The 15,337-nt window shown below is 35.7% G+C and overlaps 1 long non-coding RNA gene and 1 pseudogene across 6 annotated transcripts in view; both read right to left on the minus strand.

The window, feature by feature from the left end:
• LOC128314489 (uncharacterized) overlaps window positions 1-15,337 on the minus strand; it is a 362,097-nt gene that overhangs the window by 6,642 nt on the left and 340,118 nt on the right. The window lies entirely within an intron of this gene.
• On the minus strand, window positions 1,002-1,357 carry LOC106982941 (60S ribosomal protein L12-like; annotated as a pseudogene).

The following is a 15,337-nucleotide window of genomic DNA, read 5'->3' on the forward strand; positions in this document are numbered from 1 at the left end:
TCAAGTGTTACGGAGAAATATGTTTTACCAAATACTCATCAGGTAAGTCTATAATGGCTTTGCAGAATTCACTCCCCCCAAATTTTATAATTTGTATGTATAAACTTTGAAAAATCTATTTTCAAAATGGAATTTCAGTATAAATTATTAGTTCTTAAAATTTCTTTTTAAATGACATTGGGAATTGTAGGGTTTTCTGGGTGCAGGTGTTACTTTGAACACTCCATTAAAAAATTACATCAAACTTTCAACTAAAATTTTAGGATATAGATTATTTTTACATGAATCAATTATTTCCTTAGGAATTACAAAATGATTAATTTCTTCCTTTTAATGTTTATTTTATTTTGAGAGAGAGAGAAAGAGTGAAAGAGAAAGAGAGAGAGAGAGAGAGAGAGCGAGCAGGGGAGGAGCAGAGAAAGGGAGAGAGAGAATCCCAAGCAGGATCCAAGCTGTCAGCACAGAGCCAGACATGGGACTTGATCCCATGAACCCTGAGATCATGGCCTGAGCCAAAATCAAGAGTTGGATGCTCAACTGACGGAACTACCCAGGTGCTCCAAAATAGTTAATTTTTAATCCCAAATTTCTACATGAATGATCATCACCTATATGATTATTTCAAATATAGTTAACGTAAGAATGTCAGGATAAATACTTGACTTTTCCCTTTAATTTAGAAAATGTATTTATTTGGGGGGGGCTGTTTGTTTGTTTGTTCGTTTATATTTTGGTTGTCAAATTATCCTTACTGAAACATTTCCCTTTGTAGTTCTGAACCAGCTGAGCACTCCACTGACCAAGTACAAGTTATTTTTGTTAGCATCTCATTGTTGCCATTCTTGAGAAATTAATAAGAAAGACAATAATTAAAGGCAACAATGACAACTACTGATGTCATCTATGGTACCATGAGGGTGTCAGCCATCAACACTGCAGCCCAAAGATAGGGCAGTCCCCAGGATCTCTTTAATGGTTCCAGAGAGTTCTCTAGTTAAAGATGGGTACCACACCTGTCAGATAATGCTGACAATATCATCCAAAGTGATATTTCCACTGTGCTTAATGTTTTTCTGCTTCTTTCTGTCTCTTGGCATTTCCTTGAGGGCTTTGATAATCAGAATAGAAGCAGAAGATACCACTTCAATCTGGGCCTGTCTGTTCTGAATGGTCAGCTTCACTGTAATCCTCAGACTTTTCCAATCACTGGTTGTCTTGGCAATGTCATCACCAACCTTTTTTGGAGACAGACCCAGGGGCCTATCTCTAGGGCCAGGGGAAACATGGCACCAACCTTCCCACTGACGCACCTCAGCTGTATGGCTTTGATCTCATTGGGATCAAATTTAGGCCTCATAGTGGACGTGGCTGGTGTCTGGATGAACCTGGATTCAGGATGCCTGAAAACAGTTGTACCTTTGCCTCCTCTGGGCAGAAAGCCCTCTTTTGGGTATTAAAAAAATTCTAGACTATCTAGTTTGTGCTGCAAATAATCTCAAATATTGATGGATGGGTTAGTTGTTTTTAAACCATTTTTATTTTCTCTTGCATTTATACATATGTGAAGTGTTATAATTAATAATTATTGTTCTTTTTGGTTAAATTATATCATCTTAGGAAAGTAGGAGCTTCTTCCAATTGGCGTGTGCATCCTATGCATCCTTTATGCATCCTAAACCTTGAGGTTTTATATCTCTCTTGTCCTGGTGGCCCTAAAGGTGTCACAGCATCATCTTATATATTCCCTGCCCTACATTTAACCACCTGATTTTAACCACTATACAAAGAGCACTAGAGCACTAGTTGTTTGTTTGTTTGTTTGTTTGTTTTTTGGAAATGAGATTTAGAAACCATAATTTGGGTAATGAGGGATGAGAAGGGTTCATTTACTGTTTTTTTTTTCCCTAGATAGACACAGGTAAGATGTTTTAAAAGGAAAATTAATCACAAATGTATAGTGGTATTTCCATTTCAAATAGAAGGTTACAAAAACATTTGTTCATGTTTTTAGGACCAACAACAAGGTAAGTTATTTTAGCTGACATCATGTTGTTGTCATTTTTGAGAAAGTAATAAGAAAGACAATAATTAAAGACAACAATGACAACTAAGTATTGTCTGCTTACTATTGAACAACCAAGCCTACAGATTTGAATTGTTTTTACTCTGAGTAATGAAACCAGTGAACAGTACTATATTACTATGCTAAGTCTAGATATTCCTTTGTTCAAGTCTAATTGTGCTCATATTATTAAAGGAATATTAGAGAACAAATTGTTTTAAGATAACCGTAGCCAGTATTTGGTTACAACACCAGAAGATAAACATGTAAATATTTCAGTAATATATGCAAAGATTTTTACACTTTATATACATATAATGTGCTTTTAAAATTTTTTAAGCTACTGAATCCTCTGTTGAGATAAAAGTGTACATAAAATCTCAATGTGCAAATGAATGAATTCAGAATAACTCTAGTTGGGGAAGTCTTTAATGTAAATTCTGTTCCAATAAAGTTGCCTCCAGTTCTTCCACTCAGAGAATCATATTACCAAAATCATTTTAAATAGAAAAATAAAATAAAAATTAATCCTTTGGTTTTGAAATTAGAATAACTGGGGTTTAACATGGTCATTCTACTTTCTAGTTCTGCAAATCAGGAAAAAATTATTTAATCTATCAGTGACATGGCATCCTTATGTATAAATTTAGAATCTCACAAAAAGAGCTTATTGTGTTTTCATAATAAAAATCATACCTTTGAGAATATTTTATATATTGTAAGTTACATACAAATAAGTATTGCAATTGTATACTAAATTTTCATTTTCATTGACTATATATCTTATTTTTAATTCTGAACCCACAAAATTATTAACCCTCCTTTTCTCTTCTTCAAAAGAAATCTAACATGGTTGCCATATACACTCAGTTCCCAAGTGAATCTAAAACAATTGTGAATACATAAGGCTTCGGTCTTTTAGGTAAAAATGTGAAGCTTTTTTGGTTAAGAATGTTCACTCTCGCCACTGACTAAATCATTCTATGTGAATTACTATGTACTTAGATGCAGTACTATACCTATTGATAATTTTAAGACCTAGGATATTTCACACATTCCTATGCTCTCATAACATCTCTAAAATCTTTGCAGCAAGCAGCATATGCATAAGCTATTAAGAAAAATTTGACCCAGGAGATAATTTTATCCTCTAACATGATTTAAATCTTTGATAGTGGGTATTTTTACATGAGATATTAGAAGCAATGAAACCTCTTTTAGGATAATTTCACTTACATGGCAACCTTACATTATAGACCTTGAAAAAGGCATTTTAGAGAGGTGCCCTTGTTAGTTTTGTTTTTAAGTATGTCAGTGATTGGATTAGATGTCTAAACGTTTGGTTCATGAATAACACATTTTGAGACAATGAAGATACTGGTTGCTATACACTGTTTTATGTCCACTGTCGTCCTTGCTGCTAGCACACATTGTTGAATTAAAAAAAATGGAAATAAAATTATCCTGCTATAAATTTAGGAAGATTATTTTGGATGTTGCATTTTGGAAAGGTAAGAAGAATGAAGGTTTGCAGACTGAAAGCTCAATAATGATGAAAGACTCCAACTTCAGAGAATGTTCAGCATGACTACATTAAAGTACAGATAATTGAAATTTTTATGAATAACACATTTTAATTTTTTAATGTGTATTTATTTTTGAGGGGGGCGAGAGGCAGAGAGAGAGGGAAACAGAATCTGACGCAGGCTCCAGGCTCTGTCCAAGCTGTCAGCACACAGCCCAATGGACTGATGTGGGGCTTCAACTCATGAACTGTGAGATCATGACCTGAGCCAAGTCCAACGCTTAACCAACTGAGTCACCCAGGAACTCCTTATTAATAACATTTTTAACACTTGAACAACATATTATTATTGTATAATTATCTATTCCCCAAGAGGAAAAGGGGCGTAGGATCTTTCAGTAATGAAGCTGGGATATTGTAAATGTAAATACAAGGAAGATGATATGAGAAGTCTGTCCTGACATTAGATGCCAGGTGTTATTCATCTCTGATAACATTTCTTAGAAGTCTTGTGCCTAACAAAATGCAGTTTGGTGATAGGTTATCATAATTCCATATTAAACCTACTTTGTACATATCTACTTGCATAATGCATTATTATTGTTACAAATATTTTGGAAGATAGTTAGCAAGGCAAAAACTGGTGTAGTGATCAGTATAATAAAACAAATAAATACTTAACCTGGAATCAACAGAGTCATTTACTTTTGAAACAAACAAAACTTTATTTTCACATTTACTTGCAAAGTTCAGGTTTTGTTTTTCTTTGTCAATTATTAGATTTGTTAGGTAGCCATCCACCCTTATAAACACATGTTGAAAACCTATTCGATAAATACCATAGAATATTTCTGGTAAGAATATAACAGTGGCAAAAATAATAAAAAAGTGAGAAATATTATTAAACTTACAATAATGTATTATAGTCTTTCTATTGACAGAGGCTGATGCTAGGTGAACCTTAGGGGAATAGTGAGTGATCACAAGGTCTGTAAGAAAAAGTATGTGAACTCAAAGGGGGAAGGCACCTGAAAAATAGGAAACTTCTTCTTTACCAGATAAATAGCTTGTACCTGGAAGGAGGAAAATAAAGTAACTTGGTTGCTAAGGGCAACTCTAAATGCTATTTCTTCAAGCATGACATTGTATTGGAAGATTCATGTCTGTGCCTCTGCTATTTATCTATCTGCAAGTGATTAAGAAGATGCTATTTTAAGTCAGGTGTCCACACAACTGTCAGTAATCATGAGTTGTGGAGCAGAGAGCATAGGCACATGGGCTTAAATTCTACACCTTCTGTGAAGCCCAAGGCACGAAAGTGAAAGACAGCGAAGACTAGGAACAAGAAGAAATGTGGGCTTCTTATCAAGCCGAATGTCGCTCTTGTCAAGTAAGGCTGACATTTGCTAGAATGTAATAGGATGCCCATCTGTTTTGGTCAAAACACAATTGCTGTCCACTGGAAAATTACCTGAGATTAACTTGACATATTTGTTGTCTTGCAGCTCTTTACCCATTACCTTATATAAGGTTTGCAAAATACATTATGGATATAACAATAAATCAGGTTAAAGTTATAGTAAAACATGTTATAAAGATGTCTCAAATCTGTTTGGGTATTACTATGACTGCTAAAATTTTGTAATGTTTGGCTCGACACTATTTCAAATGATATTTCCAATTTATATTAGACAATATCTCATGGCATGTAAACATTTATAACTATAATTTTATTTTTCTAGCTTAGAGATACAACTGGCAAATAAAAATGCAACTTAATGTGAACGATGCAATGTTTTGATAAAGGTATACATTGTGAAATGGTCAATATGAACTAGCCAATTAACATGTTCATCACCTTGCACAGTTATTAGTTTTAGTTTTTGTAGTGAGAACACTTCAGGTCTACTTTCCTAGAAAATTTCAAGTGTATAGTAGAGTGTAAATTAACTATTGTCATCATGCTGTACATTAGATCCAATAACTTATTCATTCTGCGTAACTGAAACTTTGTACCCTTCATTCCCTGATGTGCCAGCTTCCAGAAACCACCATTCTACCTCTGCTTTTATGAATTCAACTCTTTTAGGTTCCACACATAAATGAGATCATGCTATAATTGAAAATCATAAGCACTTAATGTTGTCATTCTCATGGAAGTTGTGATGTTGATCTATGCTAAAGGAAAAGAACTACCAGTTCCATTTTTCTAATGAAATCATGGTCATTATAGAATGTCCCATTATAACCTTGGCATCTGGTATTTTCTATTTGTACAAAAGGTCTTGAGGTTACACAATGGAATGATAGTTGCCTGTAGACTATGCTTCCCATTCTACCACTAGGATGTGCATTAATATGAAAGCAGGGCCTCCTTTCATCCATATTTCCCATGCACCATACCAGTCAATGCTCTTAGACAGGGTATTTTCATGTATAGTGCCTCAGCCTCATCGACCATAATGCAGATAGTAAAATTCACAAAAATAACTCCTTATCCACTATAATCTGAAACACAATTCTGAAGTTTTAGTATAAAAAAGATATAAAGACTGTGGAAAGGGAATTATCCAGATAGAGAATAAAGCTTAGACATAGTCTGTATGTAACATAAATAAACTTAACATCAAAGCTATCACTCTGCTTTGCACCTGCAGACAGATAAGTCACCAGCATGCTGCTGAGCACAGGTGTTATGTGCTGAATTCATCTGAGACCCCTAAACAGAATAAACTGCTATATTTACTTCTCCATGATGCTTCTAAGTGGATCTTTATGAAGCTCTAGACAGAGTGAGAAGTTTTCTGCATCCCTAAAAATAGTTAGGTTCAAATCCAGTGCATTGTTTATGCCAATGAGATACAAAAAAAAAAGTCTATGGTTATCACTTGCCACATCAAAATCAATGGATCTGTCCCCAGAAAGCAGACGCAAGAACTGTATTGTGTAATAATGTTCTGTACTTACTAGCAAAAGTGTAACTACTATCTGGTCACAGGGAGACATGATGAATTGATTTTTTTTAACAAGCTCAGCTGGCAATACCAAGCCTTGAACAATGAAACAAATACCTGTACTTATGTCAAAGCAAGGGCTTGGAGGGGTAATTTTAAAAGGTGTGGCTTCTCAGGAGCCACACTCAGATTCTTAATCAGTAGGCTTGTTTGGGATCCAGAAGTCTGAATTACTGACACCCCTAGATCCCCAGGTGTTTTGGATGCAGTCTGTAGGATTATAGACTGAACTTTTTATTACAAGTCAGGTTTACTGAGCTGTTATAGGCCTAAATAAAAATCATCATCTTTAAAAGCACAGTTTTAAGAATTTGTCAGCACCAACATTAACAATATATAAATAGGTTCATAGCCCCAAAACTTTCCTCCTGCCTCCTTGCACCCAATACCTCTTGCTGCCCCAAAATATCTACAAGCACTCATTTGTTGTCTGTCTCCACAATTCTTCCTTTACCAGAAGGTCACATAAAGAGTCACAGTATATGCATATTAGTGTTCATTCACCAGTGCTAAGCTATTGGGAGTCATCACGTTGTTGCATGTGTCAGTAATTTCTTTATTCCTTTTGGTTACAGAGTAATATTTCACTTTATGAGTAGGCCACAATTTCTTAATTCATTCACAAGCATGTGCACATTTGAGTTCATTTCACAATTATAGTTAGAACTGCTATGAATATTAGCAAGGAGGTCTTTGCATGGACTTGTGTTTTCACTTCTTTTGAAATTGCTGGGCCCTACAGTGGTCATATGGTGTGTTTCACCTTACAAAAAAGTGCCAAGTTGCTTTCCAAAGTGGCTGGGCCAGTTTGCATTCCCACCAGCAATATATGATAAATCAATTTTCACTACACTCTTGACAGAACATGTTATTATTGGCCATTTTGATTTTAGCCACTCCAGTGAAAAGGCAAGAATATCTCATTTGGTCAAATGATTTTTCTGTATCTATTAAGATTGTCTTTTATTTATTTATTTATTTATTTATTTATTTATTTATTTATGCTTTTAGTCAGTTTATATGGCTAAATTGATTAGCCATATTGATTATTTTTTAAAATATTGAACCAACCTTGCAGTTTTGGGAACAACTTGTTTATAATCTATTATCCTTTTATTTTGCTTGATTTTATTTGCTAATATTTTGTTATTCAATCCCAGTTTATGTAGGATATTATTGTGCAGTCACCTTCTTCTTCTACTGTCTTTAGTTTTGCAACCAGGGTAATGCTGGCCTCATAGAATGGACTGTGGCATGTTCCCTTTTCTGTTTTCTGTAAAGTTTATGCATAATTGGTATTATTTCTTTCTTGAATATTTAAAAAAATGCAACATTAACATATCTGAGTGTGGTTTCTCTATGGGATTTTAACCAAAAATTCAACTTATTTTATAGGTATATAGCTTACCTGGTAATCTAGTTCTCTTTGTGAGAGTTTTTATCATTTTATATTTTTATCTAAGTTGTTGAATATATTGATATAAAGATGTTCATAATAGTCATCTATTACCTTTTTTAAAGTGTGTGGAATCTATAACGACATTCCTGATAGTGGTAATTTGTGTCCTCAATTTAATCCCTCATCAATCTGGCTTGAGCTTTATTAATTTATTATTCTTCATTAAAGGAAATTTTGATCCAAATTAATTTATTCTATTATTTTCTTACTTATATTTCATTTATATTTTTAAATAAATGTTTTACAATAGTTTACATTTAAAGAATATTTAAAGATTCAGATTCCACTATTATCTTACATTACTATGGTACATTTATCACAATAAATGAACAAACACTGATACATTATTATTAACTAAGGTTCATACTGCATTCTGATTTCCTAAGTTTTATGTAAGGACCTTTTTTTCTGGCCTGGAACCCCTCCTAGGGTATCACATTATACTTAGTCATCATGTCTCCTTAGCTCTTAGCTGTGACAGTTTCTTACACTTGCCTTGTTTTTGATGACCTTTTCAGTTTTGAAGAGTAGTTCTCAGGTATTTTACATGATTTCCTCAATTGGGATTTTTCTGATGATTCTCCTCATGATTAGACTGGGGTTATGGGTTTGGGGGAGGAAGTTCACTGAGGTTTATTGACATTTCATCACATCAGGCAAGGGTGCATACTGTCAACTTTACTTATCACTATTGATGTTGACCTTGATCACCTAGCTGAGGTGGTGTTTGTCAATTTCCTCAGTTGTACAGTTCATCTCTATCCCAACCCCATACCCTACTGTCTTCTTTGGAAGGAAGTCACTATGTGCAGCCCACATACAAGGAGTGGAAAGTTATCCTTTACCTCCCTGAGGGTTTCACATGATATTTACATAAATTATTTGGAACTTGTTCCGGGTTGAATAGTGTACCCTCACAGCTAATGTCTTTTTCAGAACCCCAGAATATGGCCTGGTCAGAAATAAGGCAATTCCAAATATAATTCGTTAAGATGAGGCCATACTAGAGTTGGCCCTTAATCCAATATTACTGGTGCCTTTACAAGAAGAAAAGGGACACAGAGACAGAGACACACAGAGGGAAGAAGGAAAATTGATGATGGAGGCAGGGGTTGGAGGGATGCCAGGATTGCTGGCAACCACCAGAAAGTAGGAAAAGACCAGAACAACTCCACCCCTACAGTCTTGATAGAGAGGTGCTCCTTCCAACAACTTGATTTCAGACCTCTAACCTTTACAACTGTGAGAGGATAAATATGTGTTGTTTTAAGCCATCCAGTTCATGGTGCTTTGTTACAGAAGCCCTAGAAAGTTACTACTGAGTTCCTAAGCATGGAAAATTGGTCTCTTCTCCCATATATATGTATATATTCAATCATACATTTTTAAATGCCCCCCCCCCCAAATAGTACAGTGGTCACGAGGTTTTCTAGGGACTGAGGGTGAGAAGTTTGATGGTAAAAAAAAAAATTCTGCCCTTCTGGTGGCAGATAGTTTTTGTTTATACAGAGGAGTCCAATAATTTGCAACTATGCTTCAGAAGTCAATTGCTATTTATACACCTGCATCACTGAGGAAAACTCTGTCAGGTCTTGTTCCCTGAACTCACACTTTCTCTAGTGCATCCGGAGGAAGCCAGTGGAAAGAGGTGACAGGTGGTCAGAGACTCTACTGTGTCTGTAGTCAGAGCGGATTCTAAAACTTTACACTAGCCCATATTTGGCCTTTAATCTTTTGGGTTTTGTTTTGTTTTGTTTTAACTTTAGTTTTCTTCTTCCCCACTTTTATGGTTGCCACCCACACTCTTCCAAAGGGAAAATATATCTGTGCATCCTATCTCTCCTAGAAGGGACTTGTCAATCTTTAGGTTATGATTTTGTAGATTATATGGCTTTTTCTCATTGTTAGGATGCGGTTGATACTATCTTGTGACTTTTAAGGTCCTAAGCATATGTGGAATCTCATGCGGAAAGAACTCTAACAAGAGTACTTTTCTTAAAGAGCCGAAGGGATTGAACGTGTTGAAAGAAGCCATAAAGTTGCAGTTCTGACACCGGTTGATTTATGAAAACTCAAGATGCCTTCCTAACTTCAGATGTCTTGTTCCCTATCTTAGAAGGACAGTGGGGCATCTCAGGAGCCAATATATACGTTCACATAATTTATAATATTAAATCATCTGTTTCAGAAAGAGTGGAATCTGCTGAATTGTCCTGGTAGACCAGCTCTGGGAACTGAGGGATCAAGATTTCACATGAAAGTAAATTGGGGAAATAAGCTGAAAATCACTTTGGAAACATCTATTTTCCTCAAGTAAAAGAGGAGCAATGAGAATCATATATCTGTGTGTATCTTAAATTATAAGTAAGTCCAAAATATATGTAGATTAAAAAAAGATTTTGATAAGGAAGGGCTTCCTAATACATTCATCTTTTCTTTTTCTAATCTACCTTCGCTATGGATGTTTACTATAATAGTTTCAGTCTCTTTATTCTCCATAGGGGCTTTCAAATAACTTACACATATATATTAATTTTTAAGAAGAAAGCAACACTGAGATGCTTATGGAAATTTAAAGAAAACGTTCCTAAAGTTAAAAAGTGAAGATGCCTATAATTTATGAACAAAGTACCCTCTAGGCCCTACTGCTGACTGGAGATGAAATATTTCACACAAGGCATGACCAGAATGCTCCTGAGAACTATACGACTTTGGCATTCTTGTGCACATATACCCAGTGGTGTTGAAAGTGTTTAGGCAATGGAAAAAATAAATAAATGCATATCCAATTTTTTACTCTCTCAACAGACTGATAAAACAAAAACTTAGTTGAGCTCAAAGTAATGAAATGAAATTGAGCCAAGAAGAATTTAAGCTCCACATAAAGGGGGAAAGATAGTAGACAGATTTATTAAAGTAGGCAATAGTCTCCCCAGGAGGGTATTAAAGGCTTGACTCAAATCATTTAAAACGGGCCTGGGGACATACACACACATACACATGACAGTAAGAGACATGCAAGAAGGACTTATGTGCACTGACTGGCAAACCAGCTAAATGGTTACTTAGCTCCAATATTGTTGAAGAACCACAATCATTAAAAAAATTTCATAGTAAGTATATTTACAAAACAAATGAGAGGATTAGAGAGTTAAAACTATAGAAGATGCGAAGAAAATTTGAATTCATTTATATATAGGATTGAAAAGGGAATGCGCTTTTTATACCAGAGCACAAAAGCCATATGTCATCATGAAAAAGGATGATAAAGTTCACCAATTTAAATTTTAATTATTCTTAGCAGCTGATATCCACAACAACAAGAAGTAATCAGATACTGAATATTTTCTAAATACTAGTTTGTTGATCCTGCCTCACAACTAAATAAAGTACATGGTTCAATTATCCACATTACATAGAGGTAGAAAGACTTTGGGGCACCTGGGTGGCTCAGTCGGTTGGGTGTCTGACTTCGGCTCAGGTCATGATCTCACGGTTCGTGAGTTCAAGCCCTGCATCAGGCTCTGTGCTAACAGCTCAGAGCCTGGAGCCTGCTTTGGATCTGTGTCTCCCTCTCTCCCTCTGCCCTTCCCCTGCTCATGCTCTGTCTCTCTCTGTCTCAAAATAAATTAAAAAAAAAAAACACATTAAAAAAAAGAAAAAAAAAAGACTGTTAGATATATTGGGATGTCCGTGTTCACACAGCCATTAAGTATTTATGCAGTGTAACAATATCAAAACCTAGGACTAGGTATCCTAAATAAGCGCTTTTTTGGAATTTAATATACATTTAGATGAACCAGGATCTTGTTAAAATACAAATTATGATTCAGTATGTCAGGGTTGGGGCTCAGGAGTCTGTAGTCCTAATAAGATCCCAGGTGATACTAATGCTGCCCATCCGATAACCACACTATCACTAATAAGGCTACAGAGTATGACTTTTTACTACTGAAGTATACTCCCTCACATGTGCATATCAACCAAATCAATCATAGGTAAAATACAAGTAATTATGGAATGACGAGATTCTAACATATGTTTAGGTATGACGGGTGGGAGGCTGGGATCAGAAATTCCATTTAGGATAATAGAAGTTTAAATTGATAAAAAATGATTTTGGAGACACTATGGCACAGGCTTCCAAAATTGTAAATGCAAAAATGCAAAACTTTTTTTGTATCCAGTTGTATGTCCATACATTTATCATAGAAATAGATTCGCGAATGTGGTTAAACATATTTATAAAGTGTTCATTGCAGCATTACTTGTAATAGCACCCAGAGTGGAATTCTCCAAAGTATTTGACAGTAGGAGATAGGTTAAATAAAATCAAATAAATCTTTCCAATGAAAAATTGGGCAGCATTCAAAAAGAAGGCATATTTCAAAATGACCTTTTTGGAAAAGAACTCCATTTGTTTCAGTGTAGGTAGGGATTGTCTGTTTGATTCATGTCTGCAACATCCATACAGGTGAAGCATGCTTTTTACGCAGCAGGTGCTCACAACTCAATACTTTTTTTGTTGTCTGAATGAAAGGATGACTTCCAAGATATTCTATGGAATGAAAATATTTACAGGGCTTTCAGGGGGGATATTATAAATTTTGGGTAGAGGTAAAATTGTACTTTTATTTTATACTGTATTCTATTATTTGGCTACTTAATGTCATCTTTGCTATTATATGGAAAATAAAATCAATTAAAATATACAGAAAGGAGAATCAACAATATCAAGAAGTTAGTATGTTAGTCCTCAGATCCCAATGTCTCTCTTTATTGTGGTCAAAAGCAAATAACATAAAAGTTACCATCTCACCTATTTTTAAATGTACAGTTCTCTAGGGTTAAATATTTTCACACTGTCATGAAAGAGAAACCAGATTTTTTTTTTTATCCTGCAAATTGAAAACTCTATACTCATTAAATAATAACCATAGTCATAAAGGAAGAGCTTCAAGCCACTGTGTTAGGTCAAAGATCAATTTCCTTCCAAACTTTTTCCACATATTTTATCATGCATTTAAGTTGGTGTGGCCAAAATTAGCCTCAAGGCTTCCCTTTTGTCATTTTTTAAGACATCTACTTTGTTTAATGCTGTTCCTCAAAATATGGGTATAACCAAAGTGAATTAAATGCTATAAAACTGATTTACACCACTATCTAGTTCTGCTTATAAATTTTATCATATAAAGTATTCCACAGAGGGGAGGAGCCAAGATGGCGGAACAGCATGGTAGTTTTTTGTGTGTCGAGCATCCATGAAATACAGCCAGAACAACACTAAACCATCCTACACACCTAGAAAACTGATTGAAGGATTAACACAACAATCTGCACAAACTGAACCACAGAATTCAGCACGTACATGGCGCGGAGAGCTGAACTTGGGAAGCGAGAAGCTGCGAAACGTAGGCAAACGCTTTGGCAGGCAGAGAGAGGACAGAGACTGGGGAGCGGGGGAGAATACGGGAAAAGCATCCCTCCCCAAGTGTAGCTGGAGAGAAAGTGGAAAATTGGAAAGCCGCAGGAACTAAACAAAAAGGGAGAAAGGAGAAAGGAGAGGGTTTAAATTCCAATAAGACTGTAAACAAGGGGAGCGCAAAGGCTGCAACTCCACAGCTCCATACCTGGCAGTGCTCTGGTGGGAAGGGCGAATCCCCAGGAGCAGAGCGGGTTCCGGGGGGTTCTCAGGCCACATGGGGAAAAGCAGTTCCACCGCTAGAAGGACATTTGGTAGAGACTGTTGAAGCCACCTGGTCCCAGCAGACCCCAGAAGGTGGCCACATTCGCTGGTGCTGGGGCAAGGTCATTAAGGGTGAAGTCTGGTTCCAGATGTGTGTTGTGATTTTCCATAATCCCTGAAAAGCTGCTGCTACACTGTCTCACGAACTTTTTCTGGGGCAGGATGGCACCTGGCCGCAGTCTCGGGGCACTGGCGGCAGCAAGGTCCAGCGGGCGTTCCTGGGTGCAGCCGACATTTGGCCATTGCTCATTCGGCCATTGCTAGGTGAGGAGCTCCCTCAGAGGGGCGGAACAGGTCAAAGTGGCAGTCCTTCAGAAGTAAGGGGCCGGTGAAAACAGCCACATCTGAGACAAAACTCGGGAGAGAGGTACTGCCTGGAGCCTGGTCACGGACAGTGAAAATGCGGAGAGTGGACGAGAGCTGAAGACAGAGGACTCAACTGCTGATCGGGGAGAACAGACTGGGTAGCTGGGTGGTGCATTTTCACCACTCTAGCACATGTGCATAGGCACCTACAAGTGCCCCAGTAATCCACCCCAGTAGGCGAGCAGCACCATCTAGTGGAGAGCGGAGCTGTTACACAGAGGCCCACCCAACTGGGCCAACTTTGCTTTTCAGGAACACAAGTCTCACCGCCGGCTTAGTTTATGGACTACAAAGAGCTACATAGACTGACTTCTAGGGGAAAACGAAGCAATTTCAGTCCTACTTCAATCTGTTAGCAGGTTCATCTGTTCCATTTGCTTTCTTTTTTTTTTCTTTTTCCTTTTCTCCTTTACAGTTCTTTCCTTTTTCTTGAATACACAAAGAGAAAAAAATCATTTTTATTTTCAATTTTTATTAAAATACTTTTCTTTAATTTTTATTATTATACTTTTTAATTTTGTGTAAATTTTTTCAAATTCTATGATACTTCCATCATTTTCTTTAATCTACTTCAGTGTATTCACCTTTTCAGATTTTGAAACAATTTCCTTTTTTTCTTTCCTTTTCTTTTTTTCGCTTTTTCATTTCTTTTCTTTTTATTGAATGCAGAAAGAGAAAAAACTTCATTTTTACTATCAATTTCTATTAAAAATATTTTTACTTAATTTTATTACTATATTTTTTGCTTTTATGTAATATTTTTCAAGTTCTATTTTACTTGCATCATTTTATTTTAGTCTACTACAGTGTATTCACTTCTTCAAATTTTCAAGCGATTTCTTTTTTTTTCTTTTTTATTCTCTTTTTCATTTCCTTTTTTCTTAAATACAGAAGAGGAAAAATTCATATTTATTTTTAATTTTTATTAAAAATATTTTCTTTAATTTTTTTCTACTATATTCTTTACTTTTGTGTAATTTTTTTCAAATTCTATTTTACCCCCATCATCTCATTTTAGTCCATTTCACTGTATTCATTTTTTCAAGTTCTCAAATGATTTCCTTTACCTGCCCCCTTTTTTTCTCTAATCTGTCAAACCACTTTCAACACCTACAGAAAAACACACCTAGGATCTAGCATCATCTATTGGATTTCAGAGTGTGTG

This window comes from Acinonyx jubatus, chromosome A1 (assembly GCF_027475565.1).
Source record: "Acinonyx jubatus isolate Ajub_Pintada_27869175 chromosome A1, VMU_Ajub_asm_v1.0, whole genome shotgun sequence".
In the NCBI taxonomy this organism is placed as follows: domain Eukaryota; kingdom Metazoa; phylum Chordata; class Mammalia; order Carnivora; family Felidae; genus Acinonyx; species Acinonyx jubatus.